The sequence below is a fragment of the Syngnathus leptorhynchus genome, chromosome 2, assembly GCF_054491065.1.
Source record: "Syngnathus leptorhynchus isolate UIUO chromosome 2, UIUO_Slep, whole genome shotgun sequence".
Taxonomy (NCBI): Eukaryota; Metazoa; Chordata; class Actinopteri; order Syngnathiformes; family Syngnathidae; genus Syngnathus; species Syngnathus leptorhynchus.
In genome coordinates, this window is record NC_141196.1 from 17,716,056 (window position 1) to 17,738,468 (window position 22,413).

Genomic DNA, 22,413 nt, shown 5'->3' on the forward strand with positions numbered 1-22,413 from the left:
GGGTTTGAGTAACGAGGAGGGAAATGGATCGACTGCATATTCTTGAAGGTGGCTCTAATTCCATTAACTGAGGCGCTGTTTTGACCACCCCCTTCTGTGACAGCGGCATATCGGGTGGGAGGACAGGATATGTTCTTTTTAATGAAGTCCTCTTGACACTGACTCCTGCTGTGTGGTAAAATACACATGCGCGCACACACACACACACATGCACATGCATTATTGCACTAATACTGGCAGTTCATTAGTTAGAAAAAAAATCCTTTGCCCATACTTTAGCATCTCACCCTTTCAGGAGACTTTTTTTTTTATCTGATTACCTGTCAGTAGGTCTCCTTTGCTTGTCCCACCCCTTTCATGTCAGCCAATCAGCATCCGAGTCTGCTCAGCCAAACAGGTGTGGCTCTGTATTTAGTCGCCATCTTGTTAAATATTTTGTAATGCAAGCTGTTTCTCAGTTCTTGTCCACCTCTTACACCCTTGTGATTTCATGAAATGTCATCAGTTGTAACCCAAATCCTGTTTCGCTTCAAAATAGGGAGTGCCCATATGTTGTTGTTCTTGCCAGCTAACTTAAATGCATCAGTCGGTTCCTTGTGAAGACTTGGACAGAAAAATATCCCAAGATGCTTCTATACAAATGGATATAAAAATGGATAAGGAGAGGACTCACATTTGTTTGTTGTTTCTTTTCATCATTTTATGGAAATACATCAGTTGTCGGTAAGTTCACAAGTACACATCCATTCTGAGTACAGAGTGTTCTTAAAAAGTATGTTTTGTACATTCTTAGGGAAGACTGTAAGTGCTGAGTTCATGAGACTGTGCTCTGTGTTCTTGATACTGAGGAATGGCTATTCAAATGACACACAAAGAAATACTGAACAAATAAGTGAGGAACTGTGGCCATATTTACAAGTAATGGAATTTGGTGCTGTTTAATTGGGCCTTTTTGGCACAAACTTATATTAATGACTTGAGCTTTACTGTTGTTTCTCCTTGCTTGGTCATCTGCACAAATACTATTCACATGGTCAAGGCAAATATGTACTATATATATATGAACAAGCAACCATTTTGGATAGAATCAACCTCCCACACCGGGCAAGTCATGCTGTTGTAACTGATAATGCTGCAGGGAAAGAGTTGGCTACGGGGAAAACATTTCCCGTGTTCTTTCCTTTAATGAATTCTGAACTGGGCTCGACTTCTCTTGGCCTGTCGTCCAAATAAAAGGCGTCTTTGTCTAATTGCTGCAGCTTGGCGCGCATAAAAGATGGAATCAAAGCTGAAGGTGAATCTAATTCAAATGCAATTTCTGTGCTCGGCTTCAACGAGAGCAGAGAGAGACGTTTTGTCTTCAAAACGAACACTGACACTTTTATTATCAAGCTCCTCTTCAACTCGACTGTGCCATCGTTATTAAGGGAGATTCACATCTGCCTCTGAATGCAACTACTTTTGATTAGGGTGGAGTGCGAAAGTAAGGAATGGGTGTCGTTTAAATCATCATTTTGGCCTGTTTTGTCATCTTGATTGTTTATACTAGTTGTCATTAGAATTCTTGTAATTGTCACGCCTCACCTGTTTTCTTGGTTTAGCCATGTGACGTTTGCAAGCGGAGCCCTTACGCTCTGTGATGTCGTGTTCAGTTGCCATCATGTGTCACTACAAGGCATAACGGCCTGGCCTCTGAGATAGAGAAAAACAACCATTTTTCTGCTCAATTTATCTCCCATAAACGCAATGTTTATGACAATACCATGTTCACACCTGTGCTGGCACATAGAAGATATTATTGGAATGAATATTTGGACTTCAGGTCTGCCTTAATCTAGGCTTGAAACACATTTTCTTTAAACCATAATACTTGCTTGAACTTTGAAATGATACCCCTTACTTGAAACCCCACTTTAAAATGAGAACCTTATCTTGAACCTCTAATCTGACTTGAAATCCTACTTTGAAATACTGAAATACTCACCCCCATCTTCACTGGAACTCCCCTTTTGATCCAATAATCCTGGTTTGAACCCCTACTTTGAAATAATAACCCTGATTTGAACACCAAACTGTGGCTTGAAACCCAAGTGTTGAACATGATGTCTATGGCCACAGAAGTCCAATAACTAAACACCATTCGCTTTCTGATCAAGGGGGTGGGGGGTGTCAAACCAATCACGCCCTTCCAGGTCTCAATATCATTGCCCACTCAGCATTCATTGCAGCCTGGTAATCATGAAAGGGGGATCCTCCCATCTTCGGTCCCTTCTTAAGGTTTCTCATGCTTCCCCAGTTTTTTATTTCTGTTTTAGTTTTTCCTTGCCATCCTGGCAGTCAATATCAGGGTATGTCGTTAATATTTGTCAACTGTGGACATGTAAAGCTCTATGAGATATTTCTGTGAATAAGGGATATATAAATAGATTTGACCCAAATGTCATTTCATGTTGTCTGCACATAATTTGCTTCTGGTCAAATGACAAAGTCAGATTTGATTTTAATACAGCTTTTATGATGTCACATCGTTTGACCCACAAAACAATGAATTCAATATCTATTATTTCCTTAGGGGTAAAATAGTTTTGAGGTTCTACCTTTAAGTACAACAACACTAATATCCCACCTAGTGCGTATGTAAATAAAACACATGCCGCCTTATATCCACTCAAGTCATTTGTCACGTTTTTCACACCAAGGAACGTGCATGGTGGCAGGTTGTCAGTACAATGAAATTGATCAAACCTGAGCCCATGTGAAAAACGTTGTCCACCGCGTGCTTGTTTTAGCAGGCGAACAGATGCTTGGATGCACAAACGTCGGCCAACTCCTCCACTTAGGCGATCGGCATTAATAAATCCGATGAGTAAGATTTTTTTTTTATGCCACTTTACATCCTGTAATTGCATTCATAACTCATTGCCGAGTGGTTTTAGTCCCACACATTGTGATCAACCTGATGTTAATGTTCATGGTTGGCTTAATGTGTCAACAATTGTCATTTGTGTGTGGTTTGAGATGTGAAGCAGTGATATTATTTTAGCCTTAATTTTAGATACTACATTTGACAGAAATAAAGTGACGTTTAGAAAGCTCCACCACACTCACTCACACACAATTTGGTTCTGTAGCCAAATTCATCCCCCGAAGCCAGTTCCAGTAAGACATGCCTTCAAAATTTCAATGTATCATGATCATTTTTAGCATTTGTGGTGTCGCTGCGCACAATGGTTGCAAAGTTTGATGATTTTCAACTTGGCTTTGCTAGGTCAGGACAAATGTTGGGGGCACTCTGTAATTTATTGAAAATTCAGTCCCCGAAGCCAGTCTTGCTTGATATCATGATATTTGGTAGGTGTGTTGATCATAAGTAGACCCACAAAAAAGTATAAAGAGCCATGCTCAGAACTGTACACAAAGTCAGCCATTTCGAGTTTCTCGATTTGTTAGCAAATTGGAACTATATACGTAAGAAGTTGGCGATGTGAAATTAATGTCTGAATTGGAATATTTAGTTCTTGCCATTGCGTGTGGGGAGAATCATGGAGATGGAATTTGATTCGCCGTAAACTCCAAACTCAATTCAGCTCCACGAGGTCAAAAATTTCTAAAGCTGGTGAAAATGCAAGTTTTCTTGGGTGTCCTAAACTTAGCACTCCCACAAAATTGATGTTGCACCTTTTTAAAAGTTGGAATAATTGAGCCCCTGCCACCAGTTTCTTCCAAATAACATGACATTGGATGGACATGGCTATCATAACTCGACAAACAAAACAGTCTTGATGACCCATACCATGAAATAATCAGGAAGTCGGCAATTTTGGTTTGTAGCAGGCATTTCAGGTGAATTCTTGGGCTCATGCTTTAGAAAACAACGCCATGGAATTTGCTTAAATGAGCCCCTATAAGAGGCATAGATGAATGATGCAAAATTTCTCCTTGACTTATCCAATGTGGGTAGAGCATGCCATCAAAATTTCATCAATTGAAGGATTTGTCATGAAAACGTGTCCATCATCACTGCTTTCAGCTTTATTATAAATTAATAGAATTGTGCTGCTATGATGGTATCAGAGTGCCATATTTTCCGGACTATAACGCGCACCGGACTATAAGGCGCACCTTCAATGAATGGCCCATTTTAAAACATTGTCCTTATATAAGGCGCACTGGACTATAAGGCGTGCCATTAATGCATCATGTCAAATTTTTAATCCAAATCAAATCATTCTCCATTTTACCTTTTTTTATTTCAACTTCAGATGTAACAAATTACTTTACAATGACAAAATAATGATCCATAGTCTTTTTTTATTCATGACTCATAGTCTTCAGTAGGCCACTTATGATTGATGTCATGACACAATGCTTCGGGCCAGTTTAAATTTAGGAATTTGGTCCATTTATAAGGCGCACCGGACTATAAGGCGCACTGTCGGCTTTTGAGAAAATTTAAAGTTTTTAAGTGCACCTTATAGTCCGGAAAATACGGTAGTCTTTGTCCTTATTTACTGTGAGCTATTTCCATTTCTGCTAGGGTCACTGGTTGGGCCAGCTGTCTCTCCTTGAAGAACCTCAAACACAAAAGGCGGACAATACGACAAAACGTTTTGTCACTAAAGATAAAATCACAGCTGCTGTCAAAGGTATTTGCCCTCATTCAAATAGTTTTTCCCCTCTGTTCGTTTGTTTTTCATTTCCTGTGACGCTCTTCAAACACACGAGTCAGTCTGGGGGTTTTTTTTTTTTTTTGCCCATTAGTCCCCCCAGCATCAATTTATGCAGTATTTTCCATCCCATCATGACTCTCATCTCCAGCAGCTTTAAGTCATCACAATAGCCTGCCTTTTTTGAGGCTGTAACCTTAAATGGAGTGTGACTGTGTAGACATGTTGGTAATTGTAATTTTTTTATTTTTTTGTATATTATCTTATACTAAACTCAATTTCCTCCGGGATCAATGAAACAGTAATTGAATGAAACAGAAGTCAGTAATATTCTGAAACAGATGAACTATTCACAAAATAATATTTTACAGTCAATATTTTGTCCAGACTGTTCCAACACTTTGTTGCATGTTTGCATGTGCCTGGATTGTTGTTTAAAAAAAAACCGTAGTGTTGAACTTGTCTGTGCTTTTCCTAACAATGAGAAATGCTTTTGGAGAAATAACATAGGAATGTTTTGTTCAGAGATCAGAAATAGTGATCATTTTCCTAAGTAAAAGAAGGACAAACATTGGTGCCCTTACCAAATTACTTTAACTGTTTTAAAGTTTTAGCTATTTGCAGTTCTTGCTGTCTTTGTTGCTTAGGCAAAGGAAAATATTTTTCTCATTGTGTCCTCATAAAACTTCTTCAGTTTGCTCAAGATTGTGATTTTAGGTATATACGATTGACACCCCTGGTTGGCAGTATTGATACACAACATGCCCGCGGAGCGCTATGAAAAGCGAGCCAAGTTCTCCGTTCACAGAATTTTTCTAAGCAAAATTTCCAATGGCTGCTGTGTTATGCTCTTTTTATTATGGCTGAAGATGGACTGTAATCGAGGAAATGTACTCTGGGCACCAAAACACCCACCCGCTCAGTCAACATGCAGCACTTACTCAGCAATTGCTGACAGTCCAGCAGGGCTCTTCCGGCATCTTCTTTGCACAGGAGTGAGCAAGAGAAGCGCTTTCAAGGTTTGAGAGATAATTATAGATTATTATAAGAAAACGCCAGGATGGGGCAGGGTCGCATCCAAGTGCTACTTGGGGGTTAATTTGGGGGGTCAATGAGAAGGTTGTGTTGACTTTCCAGTTTATTGTCTGCTCTATTTGCATCAGTGTGAATTTAATATTAATCAATTACTGAATTGATGAATTAGTTAATAATTATTGATTGAAAAAAATAGTATTAATAGATTGCGCTAATAATGTACAATTACTGTATAACAGATTTTTACTCCATCTACAGCACTTTGCTACAGCAATGGTTGTTTTAAAGTGCTCTTTAGATAAGGCTACAGGTTCAGCAAATGGATGGCTATTAGTTATGAGTAACCAATGTACTTTATACATAAACTCTATACAGTACTTTTACATGTATATTTATACATATGTACTTTTTCATGCCAATATTAACAATAACAATACATCATTAATGATAATATTTGACCATAAAAAAATGTGTTACGTCTCATCATCAAGCCCTTCCTCTTCTTAATACTTGGCTTTGGAATTGGTGTATAGGGCTTTTTAACATCGCATTGAGACGGGCGCAGCGCGTCGGCGTCAAACCCATACAATGTGTGTGTGGTAAGGAGTGGAGAACATGGACTGGCCGGGGCAGAGGTTGCCCTGAATAAGAAAATGTTCCATTCGAGAGCGTCGGTGCCGTGATGTCAGACAATTGGAGAGGTGATGGCGGAGCGATTTTAGTGTCATTTTGGAGGACCTATTGACAAGTAATGGCTTGATTAAACCATCCAAGTATCTTGGTTAATGAGGTTCATCTTGTCTTCTTGTGTATGTAACAGTAGTTTTCTTTTTTTAGGACAATGTGGCAACCATTACGTTTTCTCTGCTCCTTGCATCTTCCTGCTTATTCTTAAGGCTTTTATTTCCCCAACAGTGAAGGATACATGTTGTTGAGGTGTGGTCTAACTGCTGGCTTATATATGATTATACAAATTTGTGGGTCTAGCCAGGGGCAAAATCTGAGTTTTTATGTTGCTGTTAGCACTTCCAAATATGGGTATGTTGGAAACCGGGCATTGTGTTGCGCGTGACTTCTTCACACTGAGCCAGTGCAGTGTAAAAAGAGCCTTAGTTTGGGCACTCTTGTGGGTCAGTATCAGACTGTTCCAAACTTTGAGTCCTCATTGGGCTTGGACCGATGCGGTAGTGATATTGAATATCGATTACATACCCCCCTACCCAGCCAAAAAAAGAGTATCAGATTACATTGGTCTACATCCTAAATCTCCAATATTAACACTCAAGCAGTCCATTCCAAACTCTACTCTTGATATTTTATTTGTCCTGCCCTCTCTTGGCGCTTTCAGATCCTGGATGTAAACTATTTATTCTGAATAAACCCAAGTGAATTTGAACTCGCATTTTGCAGGGTGAGATTAGTTTTGACTGACTTTGTTAGGGTTATTCCTCAGGGTCATATCATAATTTTTTTTATATTTTGTATTCAAATGCAGTATATTCTCAAATTGTATGGAACACAAATGTTTGGAATATTTTCTTATATCTACTGTTGCTGACTAGTGTTTGTTTTAATATTATCACTTGATCAAGTCTCTTCTAACATTTCATACGAAAAGGTAAATTATAGCATGTATCATTCCTGTTGAAATGAAACCAGATTAATATTGGTATTTGACAGTTCTCCAGAGCTACAATATCGGTATCATATTGTAAGTGAAAAATATATACATGTAGATGTATGAAAGCTTTTTGTTGTCCTTGAGTGCTTAATATTTAACCACCCTACCTCTCAGAAAATATATTTTGGATATCACCCAGCAGCAATTAATGGCTTTATACATTAATTTTAGTTTTAAATTCCACTTTTAGGGTTGAAGAGGTTATTTAAGGAATATTGTCGATTTTATGTTTTTTTGTCCTTCAATGACCTTGAGATTTGGTCCAATTTGTACCAACTTGATACAAGGTGTCATCACAGTGTGTGTGCAAGGAATGTGGGTGAAACTTGGTGATTTGCCCTGAAACCCAAAACTCTCAATCAAATGTCCAGACTTTGTTTTTCCTTGTTGGTTTCTAGTCTTCTGCTTATCATTTGAGCTCCTCTCCTTGTTTCAATGTTTCAACTTGCATGGTGTATCTTTTTTCAGTGTTTTCAATAAATGTTGATCTCTTCAGTTTTCGCCTTTTGCATCTAAGAAGTGGCACAACAAATGGTGCGTTGAGCCCGAGAAGAATGACGGGATTGGGTATGAATGCAAGTGCCCCCAAAAAGACTTGTATTTACTTTGCAAATAAGAGACGTCCTCTGCCGGAAGCCAAGGAAGGGGGAACAGATGATGTCCATGTGTAGTGACAATGTCCACACAGGAACGCCGGACGGATGGCTCGGTAAGAACGTGGGACCTTGCCACGGGGGTGGTCTTTGTTAGACGCATCCTAAAAGCTCTTTTTTTCCTAATATTTTTGGAAGGCCCTTACGCGGGATCATCCTAATGAGTGTATGGGGACTCGTATTAGGGAGACAGAAAAGATATGTGGCATTTTGCTCTTGCCAGGAGGTCCCGAGGACGGAAATGCTCCTCTGGGTCAGAGTTTGAATAATCTACATGTTTTATCTGTGTGGCATCCTCACGGTAATGTCCCTTATTTGTAGCTTTTCAAAGTAAGTTGTGACAACCCCTCGTAGGTGATTATTGCCAATAAATTATTTTTCTTTGTGGTCCAGATTGAAAGATCTTATATTTGTTCAACAAATAATTGAATGTTAAGAATGTCAAAAAGCAACTTTGATTTCCTGTACAGTCAATCCAGGTGACTTGGGCTGCTGTAGAAACTGCAATTGTACAGAAAACCAACAACGATGAGGTAGACAAAACCTTAATACAGTGGAGCCTCGGTTTTCGAACGTCCCGGTTCTCGAACAAATCGGTATTCGAACAACAAATTCAATTTTTTTTTTGCTTCGGATGTCGGACGAAATTCGGTTGTCGAACCTTGAGAGATGAGCCGAGAGGCCCCGCATGCAAGTCTTATCATGCCTACGAAGGAAGCAAGTGGGAGCAGTAAAGCCATCCTAAAACACAAAGACGCTCCTAAAGCAATGCGACAGTGAGCGCCCGGCCGGCGCGCTGCGGGCGGTTGTGCGATCTGACCAAATTAAGCTCCCTGCGCACTGAGATCCACTTAATTTTTGGAAAGTACATCAGGATTTTAAAAATATTTTCAAAATTTTAGCGACCGCTCTATCACAATAAATGGACCAGCACGGTGCAGTTGCGCGGTCGGCGGCGCGCTACGGTTGCGCGTTCGGCGGTGCGCTGCAGTTGCGCGATCGGACCAGATTCAGTTCCCTGCGCACTGAGGCCCACTTAAATTTTGGAAAGTACATCAGGACTTTAAAAATATTTTCAAAGTTTCAGCGACCGCTCTGTCACAATAATGCGACCAGCGTGGTGCAGTTGCGCGGTTGGCAACGCGCTACGGTTGCGCGTTCGGCGGTGCGCTGCAGCTGCGATCGGACGAAGAAAAAAAAATGCTTAAAAAAATTTAAAAAAAAGGCGTTTTTTTTTTTGTGCTTGGAACGGATTACATTTTTTCCATTAAAACATTATTCGGAATTTGAACGATTCACTTCTCGAACAGCCTTCTGAAACGGATTGTGGTCGAAAACCGAGGCGCCACTGTATGATCTTTTATCCGATGACAACAAACTAGTCGCCGCTCATTAGATATTAGTGACAGTAATGTTACCACTTTTATCTGCCTAAAGGAGCTGCTAGAAAGTAAACAGGACCGCAATGGGGAGACAAAATCTTTTGTTACAAGGTTCCTTAAAGTGAGAATGTGTTGAGTGTCAGTGATCTTAGTTGTTTTAGCTGACTAAATAGGCCGCTGTGGAAATTAAAAGTGTAAGCATATGAGTATGTTGTTAGAACTGGATATCAAATGGTGTCCAATTGTACTGATGCCAAGAAGGCTTACTTTGCAGTAACTGTTTGCAAGTGACTATATCAACACAGCTAATTTGTAGCAAATTAAACGTCATGAGCTAATCAAACCTGGAAAGAGAAAGCTAGAAATTTTGCCTGAAGCTCAGATTTATTTGGTTATGCTGCCAAACATGATTGCCACACTCTGACTGTAGATTTAGCATAATTGCATAACTTTTCTTAAGTTACAAACAATAATCCTCCACATTTCGTTTGGAAAACATGGGCAGTGCCACTCTGGAGCTTGGGCTTATCTTAAAGAGAGCCTATTTGCTTTTAAACTGCCATTGAAATTTGCTAAAGAAACCTAATTTCCTCCTCAAGCCTAAATCTGTCCCCCCTGCCTCTGGGTTAACATTGAGAATGTGCTGGGTGTCATCCTGATCTTTATTTTAATGAGGCGTAATGAGCTGCGTCCTTTTAATTAGTTCTCCCTTAACGTGAAAGGGTGTCAATTGAGCTGTTGATCGATGGGGCGGCGATGTGTCCTCTCACTTACCTCCAGGGGGCTGGAAGTATCTTTGTGTTAGACTCACACAACAGTGCCACGACCTTTTGGAGTAAACAATTCACTTGTGTGGGTTTGTGTGAGTTTATGCTGAGGAGAATGCAAAGGAGACATACGTAGCTGTTATTGGCAAGAGGAAATTGTATCATTTCATGATTGATGATTGGCTATGTCCAATTTGTTGCATTGGCTCTTGTGTCACCTGAAAGTTAGCTGCCTAAAAGGGTATTGGAACTGAAAGTGAACGGGACAAAAACAAGGGAACAAGGCAAAGGTAGCTGGAATTGGCGAACAAAACTGTCTTTGAGATAAGATTAGATAATCTACAAGGTAACAAATGATAACGTCAATAGGTTTTTACTGCTTAAATGGGCTTCTGCTGAAATTGAAAATAAACAGGAAATCTAACAGGATAAATGAAAATGTCTTTGATAGCAAGTGATCAGGCTTGTTGTGAGGTGTACTATATTGCGAAATTGAAATTAAACTGGATAAAGCTAACAATGCGTAAGCAAAACAATCTAATACGAGAAAAGTGACAAATAGTGTCAGAGGAATCTTGCTACTTTTAGCTGCTTAAACGGGCTGCTGAGAGTGTATCCGATGCATAACAGTGAAATGTAAACAGGACAAAGCTAACTGTATGAACAAAGCAGTTTTCGATGACAAGCAGATAAGTGATGACGCGTATTGTATCACAAGAATATTGCTACTTTTAGCTGCCTAAAAGGGCTGCTCAACTTTATAACGAATGCAATAAAGCTAAGAGGAATAGCTAGACAAAACGGTATTTAATAACAAGATAAGTGACAATACGTATTGGGCCACAGGAATCTTACTGCTTTTAGCTGCATAAACGAGCTCCTGCAGAAATCGATAGTAAACACGACAAAATTAAAGATAGGATGAACTTGACTTTTCTTGACAACTAGATAACAACAAGTGATGAGACATTCTGTGTCACAAGGACCTTTGTGCTTATGGCCGCTTAAATGAGCTGGCGTGGAAATTGATAGAAAACTGCACAATGCAATGGCGCACAATAAAAAGAAGGTTTATGCAAAGGTCTCTAGTTGATGTGCCAGCCGTCTGATTTCAATTTGAGGTCAAATCAACAAATCTTCAATTTGATGAAGGGCAGAGTCATAAAGCTACTGAAATTAAATAAATAAATAAATACATAAATACATAAACGAGCGCCAAGCTTCATTGGACACTTTCCAGTACAAACAAGGACATTGTAGCAAGACTTTCTCGCGGCTGATGAGCTGTGACGATGGGCTCTGTTTACATCAGGCTGTGGGTCAGCAGCATATTCCAGCCCCAGCGTAATGTTAATAACAAGATGAGGCCCGGAGTCCTTCAAGCATTCAATGTATGATATTGAATTTGTGAATAATTTCCTCATTTACATTCTTATTGAGAGCTTATAGAGATGCATGCTTTGACTTAAAAGAGCTCAGAGATGCAGTAGAAAATCACACTATTGGAGCGAAGGGAAAAGAGAACGCTTTTGACATGGTCTTGGTTGATTTGGTTTTCATTTGGACTTTGCTTTGTTTTCCTTGTGTCCCTTTTGGTCCAAGTCAAGTTTTCCTCGTGTTCCTTTTCTTCAATCACTGTCTCGTTGGGTTGTTGTCTCGTCAACCCTGATCCTTGCGTCTTTCTATCAGCTTCCTCAGCCACTTGTGCCTTGTCCAGTTTGTGAACGTCTCCTAAGTTTGTCTATATTTAGTACCCTGCTTTATGTTCAGTCTTTGTTGGGCTATTGTGTTGCAGTCACTATGTCCAGTCATTGTTAATTGTCTTGAGGTTTTGTTACACAGTGTTACTTTGAGTTCAGATTTTTTCCATGTTGATTTTTGTTTTATTTTTTTTTATTATCCCAGTATCTTGTTTTGCTCTTCTCTTTCCTTTATAATAAATTACCTCTTACTTGTACTCTTGTCTCACGTCTCTGCCACAAACCTGACAGCTTTATTCCTGTGGTGAGTGACATGAATATAATGTGTTTTGTTGTTGGTAGAAAGTAACAAGCGGAAATGCGTCCTTATTTGTTACCCATTGGGTTTAGCTTTGTCTCGTTCAATCTCAACTTCTACAGCTGCCCATTTAAGCAGCTAAAAGCATGACTTTTTTCTGCAACACTCGTGCTGACATTCAGTCTGCTTGCTTTGTCTTTTTTTATTTTTACTTTCAACGGTAGCCCATTTAGATAGCTAGCAGCTTTAACTGTAAGATTTTCAATTACTCTATATGTTGTTGCTTTTATAGCTGCAAGACAGTTTTGTTAATCCTTCGTCCTGTTGGCTTTGTATTGTTCCTGTGCAATTACAACAACAGCAAATTTAGAAGGCAGAAAGATTTTTCTCTGACATTGTGTGATGTTTATGACTGTGTTGTTCACCCTTTATTGTTGATCTTGCCTCCGATGTCCAATAAATGAGAGACAAATAAACAACCCTCTAACGGAAACAAATACAGCGTTTCTGTGCGAGTTGGGCATTCATATTCATGAAACCTCCATTAAAGTACAACAAGCCTTTGCGCGCGGTGGCACTGCACTGCCGATGACACAGGGGCAGCCAGGCCCGATGACTTGATGACTGGTAGCTGAATGCCACTGTGTGATTAGCCTCTGTGCGTGAATGCTTGGATGCAGGCGACTCTGGCAGAGGGAATCTCCACTGTTTTTGTTGTCTGTGTTTATGGTCAGAAAATGCTATACACTTACCGTCTTTGCAGAACCAGCTCAAATGTGCAAAAGCCTCATTTTGTAGCCGAGGCGGCATTTGGTTTCTGGTCTAATTTTTGTCATTTAGCTTGTTTTGGATGGCAGTAGCTGACAACATATTCGTCAAAAAGTGCAGTTGTAATTGTTTTAGAACTCGTCAAGAGGATTGGAGCCTTCTTTGGAATCCTTTTACTACTTGGGAGCATAACTGCACATCTTCTGATCCTAGAAAGAGTACAAAGGTCGTAATAATTAAAGCGAAAGAAAACAGTTTTTTTGCTGCACTTTTTTGCTTGAATTCCTTAAATATTCCGTAAATACTTATATGCACACAAAACCCAATGATGCTCATTTGGGTGACTTGTTCATGTAGTGTATTCAATTGACTATGTTATTAAGAAGGAAAGCAATATTTAATGAAACAAAAATAAGAATAATAATTTTAACAAAACTTAATGATGCTCATTTGGGTGACTTGTAGTGTATTCGATTGACTTTAAATTAAAAAGGAGACATTTAATTTGGATTTGTTTTCTGTTTCACAATGTCCTAACTTCATTGGAATAGGGGTTGATATCAAAAAACTTAAATATTAAATGATACATCTTACCCAACCATAGTCAAACCACACATCATGTGTCGCACATTTGAACCAATTATAGGAATCTCAGACAGGAAGCTTTTTGAATTTTCAGAAGAGTTGGCGCGACATAGCAACAAGACAAGCCGCTTGGCTTCGCCGGGAAGTGCCAACCCGACCAGTTGGTAGGAAGCGACGCTCGCTCGACAATGAGATGCAGGCAGTGGCGTGCTGGCACTTCAACCGTCAAGCTTGAGCCAGCCTTGTGCACAAGATGCACTAGTTGGAATCTTTACTGTGCATACATTCATAGATGTAAAGAGCTTATTTTTCAGTTTGGACCACTGGATTTGAAATTTAGATTTATATTTGTTCACCAGATGTCCCTACCATTTATCATTCCAAGCATGAAGTAAAATGACTTTTTTTCGTGCAAAGTTGCCTCAGTACTTGAAATGACGTGTGTGTGTGTGTGTGTGTGTGTGTGTGTGTGTGTGTGTGTGTGTGTGTGTGTGTGTGTGTGTGTGTGTGTGTGTGTGTGTGTGTGTGTGTGTGTGTGTGTGTGTGTGTGTGTGTGTGTGTGTGTGTGTGTGTGTGTGTGTGTGTGTGTGTGTGTGTGTGTGTGTGTGTGTGTGTGTGTGTGTGTGTGTGTGTGTGTGTGTGTGTGTGTGTGTGTGTGTGCGTGCGTGCGTGCGTGCGTGTGCGTGCGTGCGTGCGTGCGTGCGTGCGTGTGCGCGCGTGTGTGTGCGCGCGCGTGCGTGCATGCGTGCGTATATGTAGCCGTATAGTTGTGCAGTTTATTTCCTCCCATAGAATGGGTATTCATGGTGTTTTTTTAATCCGTGTGTTGTGCATTTCTTGTGATTATGATGATTTTGTTTTTGTACTGCATATGTCCGTGATTGGTCGAGTGTGGTCCGGGTTTGGTAACATACAGTAATTGTAGAGCTTTAACTATGTAATTTATTCACAGCAGGTGTGCGAAAATAGTGTGCCTTGTTGTCACTTGGCTTCCATGCATGACAAATGGTGTGCAACGTTAATGGCCTCGGTATAAATAAATGAATGTAGCTTGGATTGGAGTCAGCGTGGTGGGTGGGAGGCAAAGGAGAGGGAAAGTATTTCCTTGAGACATCACATCTAATTGTGGTTTACATTGTTATTGAGTCACACTTCTGGGCAAGTTATCTGTGTAACAGTGGGGATTTAGAAGACACTGTATATGCTAAGTTTCGATGAGATACAATCAGTGCGCACATACATGCACACAGTCTATAATGACAACAAAAATTCCAAATTACTAATACAAATGAGATCTTAAAGAGGTGTTTTTTCCAACTTTTCACACATACCCCTGAAATAAAGAAGTCCGGCGGTGGACAAAGTCGGCGACAGGCAGGGAGCTTCATCGCAGCTTGTCCAGCTGGGCGATGAGGCCGGTTGGGCCTCCTGGCTGCCTCACAGGTAGTGGCTGGATAATGCGGTTGGCGGCTGGCGGCTGACTGAACCTTTGGCTGTGACACAGAGCCCCATGTCTGGCTGATAAGAAGCTGAATTGGTTCTGCTAATTTTGTCTTTTTATCCGTCGGACGCTAATTCTGCCTTGACAAGACCCAGGAGCGAGCTGGAGCAGTGTCTGTTTGCCTTTCTATGAGCTGTAACAACTGTAGTGTCGCTAAACATCCGAAAACTAATCACTAAGACCAATCGCCACCATAATTCATAAGCACATTCCTTCTATTGTCTCCTTCAATCTGCAAAAATAATTTAAAGAATGATCAGCGCATTAGTTTTGAGTTTGTGAGGTCCTTGGTACGTCCTACTCTTCTGATCCCCGTCGTTGACTTAGCGGCACTTGTGATCCACGACAAAATAGTTGTCACTCAACTTTTAATATTTTATCATTTACGATCGTGGAGTGTGCGTTTACACACATCCACATATTTACTCAAATTGTTCGCATCTTTCCTCACATAATCACTGTTGGAATATTATAACCCGCTTGACAAGCGAGCGTGCTGGATTTTTTTGCGTCTTTTCCCACACACTGTTGAAATATCAGCATGCGTGCTGGATTTTACCTCCAGCTAATCCACACCCTCAAAATGACATCATATTGTTTACAAACTCTAAAGGGGTCTGTAGGGGAAAATAACTAGTACATTTTAACATTTTAATTGTACCTAAAGAAAATGTAAAAAATAAACCATAATGATTGAATGCAAAGGGAATATACTAAAAAGGTTTAATACAAGTAACTTGCTCTTCCAATTTTAGGCTACCCCACAAAAAAAAACCAAAAAAAAAAACATTTGAACTATTTATTACGTAGAAAAAGCAAAAAACCCCAAATAAATTCTAGCGCTTATTTGGTCTCATTTTTCTACAACCATTTTACTTTTTGAAAGACATATATGATATCATATATGAAAACTGGCAGCTCGGTGGAACCCTAGTTAGCACGTCCGCCTCACTGTTAAGAGGGTGTGGGTTCGATTCCACCTCAAACCCTCCCTCTATGGAGTTTGCATGCTCTCCCCATGCCTGTGTGTGTTTTCTCCGGGCACTCCGGTTTCCTCCCACATCCCAAAAACATGCATGGTAGTCTGATTGAGCACTCCAAAATGCCCATAGGTGTGAGTGTGAGCCCGGATGGGTGTTCGTCTCTGTGTGCCCTGCGATTGGCTGGCAAACGGTTCGGGGTGTCCCCCGCCTACTGCCCGATGACTGCTGGGATAGGCTCCAGCGCGCCCGCGACATCCGTGGGGACAAAGCGGTACAGCAAATGGATGGATGGATATACGTATGAAAACTATACATTATAAAAATATGGACGTGAAGTTTTTTGGTTTATTATTTGGGTAATTCATCATTTATGGGGCATCATTTGACGCCAGTAAGCTTGAAACACGCCTCGTGGTTGAGTTGGGATGCGCGAGAAAGGGCTGGAGTGAGAGGGAACTATGATGGGGAGGAGCGATGGAAGGGAAGGTGCAGGGAGGAGGAGGAGGAGGCGTGTGGGAGGACGGAGACGGAAAGAGAGAGCGGTAGAAAGAGAGAGAGAGAGAGTCTCCCAATTCCGCTGCTGTCTCAGCATCCATCCTGCATGAGACGATGTTCTGGAGAGCAGGTGGCGCCGAGCGGAGGACACCCGCGAGCGGCCAAAATCAATAGGAGGACGACCGAGAGGAATAGTCTGCCATCACTCCCTCTTGTCTGGGTTTGAGCTGCTTCAAACTTCCCACTCCTACGCAACACCTCGGTGTGCAGGTTTTTTTTTCTTTTTCTTTATTTTTTCCCCCTTTCAGAGGGGTGCACCGCCCGGCCGGAGCCGCGAAGAAGGCGACGAGAAGCGCTTGTGGAGATCTTCAAGTTCACCATCGAGGTGGAGGAATTATAGACGGACAAATTCCTCACAAGCCTGGCTTTCCTTTCACACGGATTATGCGTTTGTAGCCCCAAGTAAATTCGAATCGGATTCGGATTGAGTCGGGGTGAGAGAGACTTGCTGGAGGATTTTTTTTCTTCTTATGCTGTGAGGTAAGCGTTGAACGCATCACTTGCGCAAAGTTGCAATACGCTGACGTTCGAATGTCTGCTTAGCTCCCCACTTCATTTTGGGGAAGGGGGGGGGGGATTGGTGAGGAGGGATGCAATGCGCGCTCCCACTGTGCATACTTGTGCACGCATAACTGTGCGCCAGTTTGCACCTGAGCGCGTGGAATTGCCATCCAACGAGATGCTTCAACATGCACAAAGCATTGTTGAAGCCCCCCCCCCCCCCCCCCCCCCCCCCCCCAAATTACATTGTGACTGTGATTTGCTTGCTTGTCTCCAGTTTCAGCAATTTGCTGTTGCTGCCCCATTTTTTTACTTATGGGGGGTATCGCCCGCTGAAAAAGTTAAACGCTTCATGTCTGTTTTCAACACCACCAGGCAGGAAAAAAAAAAAGCTTCTAAAATATTCATGTGCATCCTGGCGTGGTGGGTGCACTATATTAATATATTTAAAATGACTGAATACTAGAACCTACCTCCTGACAATTAAATGTATCCTGTAGTGTGAGTAGGTATACAAAAAAGGGTATTTAAGAAGAAAGCCGATAGGTGGCTCAAGTGACCACTGCAAAGCAGTCCGACTGCATGGATGCACTCAACTGTTCTATTCGCTTAGTCCACATTTCAGGCAGGCTATATTCGAGTGGATGGTGAGTTTGGTGTGACTGGTGTCTGAGTGGGTGACACAAGCTTGTCGCGCTTCCCACTGTCTTTAATGCTTTATGTAGTGCTATGATGCAATTAAAAAAAAAAAAAAAAGAACAACCATTATATATGGTTTTGTAGTTTGTATATCTGTCTTCCCAAGATATGTGTAATCCTCCCCTATCTCTGCTGAAAGGGGTGTGTATTCTTTTTTTTTTTTACAACTATATCTTCAACAAAGACAAACAGCTGTTATTTCGTGTGATTTTTCTGTAGGGTGAGATTATGCGGCCACTGGATGGGCAATTGTACGAAGGGCGTCATTCATTGCTGTTGACGACTGCATTTCATGCATCGGAAACGTCCAGATTCATTTGTGGTTTACTAGTGTTAATCTGGCACTGCTCCTTTCTGTTAAAAGGTGGAGGGAGGTGCCCCTCAGGAACATTTACTTACTCCAGGGGAGTCCCATATTGTGGGGCATCCCAAGCGGTGTGTGTGATTAAAAACGGTCCTCTCGTAATCAGTCCCCATGATGTTTTGCAGTATTGCAATCTCTGTTAAAAAAAAAAGGATAGACCCACGACGTATTTTGAATTCTACTGATTAATTTTACTCATGAGGGATCTTTCTCTCTATCTGGCACAGGATGTCCTGAACCTGTGCATACAGTACCATAATACCGCAAGATTATCAAGGCTTTCTGGAGTAAGATGTGCTACCCAGTGTCAGACAGACTGCAACTCATGTTTTTGAATTTGAGATGATACAATACAATTGCTAGAACTTTCCATCAGCAGCACAAGCTGTTTTTTTTTCCTTTTTTGTGCGTCACCAGCGCAGGCAAAGTGACACGACCCCTACCCCTCCCATTATTGGTGCAAGCAGTCGGCGAACCTGATGACTTCTCCCCTGGTCATAAGAATCATCTATTTCGGGAATTCGACTGGCTTGGTAGAAGAACATCATGCAAAATGTGCCTATAAAGGACGACAGGCAATACATTTAATACATTATCACATTTACAACAGCGCCATCCATCACTCTTCATCACGACTAATCCAATGTAAGGTTAATATATACAGTAAGTATAACACTGTTTTGAAGTTATAATTAGCAGCCAGCTGTGAGAGGTAGCACGTCTGCAATTGGTCAACTTTAGACCTGCGGGCAATGCAGATGAGAAGGTTAACTACCGCAGCTAACATGCCCTCATACCTACGTAGTCTTAAATCTGTGATGCCATTAAAATACCAGGAAGGTATTCTGGAGTAACATGAGTTTCCTGGAGTAAGAAATATTGGTCTCTGTTATATTCTGGATTTGTGTCTGCTCTGGGATGTCTAACATCTATGCAGGGTACGATGAAATTTCAAGACCAAGGTACTATGGAGTGAAATATTGCTGCTCAGTTTCAAGAAGTTTGGTTTTAGTTGTGATCTTGGCCTGTGTTCAGTAAAGGATTTCTGGTTCCTAACATTGGTCGGAACGTCTTTGCTTTGTTACAAAAAACAGAATAAAAAATAAAATAATAATGATCCTAATCTATCTGTGCAAAGCAGGCACAGGGAGAACATGCAAACTCCACACTGGAACGCCGGAGCTGGAATTGAATTGTACTGCACTTTCTTTGTAAAAAAGAGAAGCCACACAAAAATACATTACTTAAATGCACATTGAGACCTATGCATCAAAATAGAATTAAAGACACTTGCAGTTCAACACAATTTCAACTTCCTCCAATTCGCCACTTGTACGTGCTATTATTATATTAATCCTTTTCAATTTGTAGGGCACCGTCAAAAACAAGCCCTTCACTCAGAAGCACAACAATGTATTTTTAGCTCGTCCAAGGACATAGGAAGAGGAAAAAAAAATCAATGACGACAGAGACAGAGAATGGGTTTCAAATTCAACGTTATATTTTCTCCCGGCAAAGACGTTTGGCTACAGTTGGAACTGATAGTGTATCATATGAAACCCAGACAGGAGTCTTGTATGTACGATTTCAGCATATGGAGTATCATTGCTTCCAATCGTTCCAAAATATTTGGGCTGCGATGTTTAATTGCAGTTGGCTGCTTTGGGTCAGCTGGAACCGGGCTCAGAAAAATCATACTCTGTCCCACCACTTTCGAATCTGCACCCGTGGGACCACCGCCGCAATATGCTCCAGCAGATGTGTCGTTTATGAGACGTGCCCGCTCGCTCATCATGAGTCGTTCATTAATAATAGTGGTATAAAAATACACCAGTGTGTTTGCTTGTGTGCTGGATTTTGTCAAATTGGCAGGGATCTTGTGGTGCCTTCATGAAAATAAGACATTTCAAATAAAATGCAATAGAAGCTCAAGCGACAATGATAGTGTCAATGGAAACTAAATTTGAATTCATTAGTAATATCGAATCTGGTGACCAATCGATAAATACCTATTTATGCATTGAAATTGGGTATTTGTAGCATTAAATCCAAGTTTAGGTAGTAGACAATTATAGTTTTGCTTCCGTTTCGAGGTTCAGCTTCAAGTGAGAGCTTTCTAATTTCCCAGCAGTCTTGAATGCATACCTTTTAAAATGAACCATCTTTCAGTCACATAATACCTAAAACAAACGTTCCGTTTTTAAGATTAGCATTTTGTATTTCCTCTTTGAGTTTTGCTGCAGTGAACTCAATGGGGCCTGCATCGCTTGGGCCCACTATTGGTCAATGAGTATCCCACCATGCATCCGGTGGACGTGTACTGAGTGCTACTGGTGGCAAGGGGCTCTCTCAGGCGGGTGGGGGATTTTCTGTGAGGAGTGAAAAGGGCCATGTGGGCCACCGAGCCAGCTCTCCGAGACAGCGGCATGGCGGTTGGTGTCGCGTTGAAGCGTGACCTTCCTGGCGGTTCCGACGAGGGCAATGAGCGCCTCTCCGGCTTGGCAGACGTCTCCTTTTTGCGAGTATGAACAAGAAGCTTTAGAAGAGGTCGAGGGGGTGACACCGCTGCTGAAAACAACCCCAAACAAGGAGGTCTGGACAGGGAGGGGAGAAAACAAGCTCCTCTGGTAGTTCAAAAGTAGACATTTGCCATGGTTACTTTAACATCCTATAAAACAAACATGAAAATAATCATGCAGAGTCAGCAGTCTTAACTCAAATAATACTGAACAAACCCGATAAAAGGGTGTTAAAATGGCCTGGGTTTAGGTTTCAAATGATGCTTTTTTTAGGTTTTGAAATTAGGATTTTCAAATTAGATTTTCAAGTTTGGGCTCGGCACTAACTAATTGTTTCAATCACAGCTAAAGGTTCAAGTTCAATTTAGTATTTCATATTAGGGTAAAGAAAATGGATGGATATTAGGGTAACTAACAGTCCTTGTGCTGGTCCACCTAATAGAAGGACTGACGCATTCATAGACGTTTTTTTTTTGCAAGTAGCAAAAAGAGAACAAGGACACAAGTGAGTGTGTTGTACTGAACGTTCCTGTTGGCTGCTTGACTCATTGATCTTGAATCTGATTGACGTGGTTCTGTGACTCCCCATCAAGAGGCTGAGTGATCACTGAAGCCCAACTCCACTCACTATTGATGAAGACATGGCACTGTCCTTGGCGTTCAAGTAACAAATGGACTCATCATTGGATTTTGTTTCACTCGAAACTTCTGTCACCTTCATTGTGACTTAGTGTACTTGCTAAAATAAGACAGGTTTGACACAGGGAGTAGCAACTCAAACATTGGTTAGGGTTCCAAGCTAGAGTTATTCTTTTATAATAAAAATAAAAATGTCTCAGCCCCATGTTGTGTTTTTAGCTTTCAAATTATGTTTGGAGACCTACCTAGAATGCGCTTGGGAATGGCTCTCAAAAGAGGGTTTTGAATTCATTTGAAATCCTGATTTACACCCTGGGTTTTTGTTCCAATGTATGTTTTCAAAGCAGGGTTTCAAGTGCAGGATAGGGTTTCAATCAAACCAAGATTTGGTTGATTTTAAATGATGTTTTCAGGCTTGGGCCAATGTTTCAAGAGGATTTTAAATTGGAATTTAAATCTTTTTTTACAGTTCCAAATGAGGGCCTTGAGCCTGGGGTTGTGTTTCAAATGATGCTTCTAATGAAGCCTACATTTACTACTACATACTGTGCATGGTCACAATACTTTTCACCGCTCATTGACCTTCATCATGAGTAAACACGAGCCTCTGCTCTTGTCAACGCATGTCGTCGTCACGCCTCCTGAATGAAAAATCAATGAGCTTTAATTAGCTCTTGTGTTAGGTTTTCAATTCCCCCAGCACTCTAAGCTATTTCCTGGATGGATGAAAGAGTTTGAGGGGTGGTTGGGGGGGCAGCATTCGAAGGACCACCTCAGGGCGAGGTCAACTTGTCCAGCTCTATCTTCTGGTCGAAGCCTGGAGGGGCTTTTTGTAGCTACTGTATTGAGATTAAATATAGTTTTGTGTGTGTGTGTGCATATGTGTGTGCCTTGTGTGTGTGTGTGTGTGTGTGTGTGTGTGTGTGTATGTGAGAGTATGTGTACTTGTGTGTGTGTGTACATGTGTGTGCGCATGTGAGAGTACTTGTGTGTTTTTGTGCACGCTTGTGTGTGTGTGTGTGTGTGTGTGTGTGTGTGTGTGTGTGTGCGCGCACGCGCGTTTGAATGCGTGCACACGCGTGGAGTGAGCGTGCATGTGCACATGTAGCTCCAGGG

The 22,413-nt window shown here is 41.2% G+C and overlaps 1 protein-coding gene across 6 annotated transcripts in view; it reads left to right on the forward strand.

Moving 5' to 3' along the window:
* The first annotated feature begins 452 nt into the window (after nucleotides 1-452).
* The window catches only part of lingo2 (leucine rich repeat and Ig domain containing 2), a 182,333-nt gene continuing 160,372 nt past the window's right edge, over nucleotides 453-22,413 (forward strand). For 4 of the 6 annotated variants that reach the window (XR_015065474.1, XR_015065472.1, XR_015065473.1 and 1 more), the window contains exons 1-2: nucleotides 453-723; nucleotides 4,538-4,646. The gene's annotated coding sequence lies outside the window, so the exon portion shown is untranslated. Of the gene's footprint in view, nucleotides 724-4,537; nucleotides 4,647-7,944; nucleotides 8,093-22,413 lie in introns of those variants that run through there. The other 2 variants (XM_085905523.1, XM_085905524.1) reach the window with 2 other exon arrangements.